This window comes from Myotis brandtii, unplaced genomic scaffold (assembly GCF_000412655.1).
Source record: "Myotis brandtii unplaced genomic scaffold, ASM41265v1 scaffold395, whole genome shotgun sequence".
Lineage (NCBI taxonomy): Eukaryota > Metazoa > Chordata > Mammalia > Chiroptera > Vespertilionidae > Myotis > Myotis brandtii.
Genome location: NW_005365155.1, coordinates 3,812,584 through 3,812,812, shown reverse-complemented (window position 1 = coordinate 3,812,812; position 229 = coordinate 3,812,584). Strand labels below are relative to the sequence as shown.

The following is a 229-nucleotide window of genomic DNA, read 5'->3' as shown; positions in this document are numbered from 1 at the left end:
CAGCAGGCGCGCTGGCAGAGTCCGTCTCCGCGCTGCTCCTGTCTGCGTATTTGCTGCCCCTGGGGACGGAGGAGGGGGGCCACTTAGAAACAGAGGCGGACAGCGCGTCCTCGTCCTTCCCTCCTTTCAGAAACCACGTGTCTTCCTCCTCCTCCTCCTCTTCCGCCTCCTCCTCGGCCGAAACGGACTGCGGAGACTTAGCGGTCAGGGCCTCCTTCTTGGACGCCCC

At 65.1% G+C, this 229-nt stretch overlaps 1 protein-coding gene across 1 annotated transcript in view; it reads right to left on the bottom strand.

Annotated features, from left to right (window-relative positions):
- The window catches only part of FNDC1 (fibronectin type III domain containing 1), a 50,278-nt gene that overhangs the window by 26,140 nt on the left and 23,909 nt on the right, over positions 1 to 229 (bottom strand). The gene's annotated exons all lie outside the window — the stretch shown is intronic.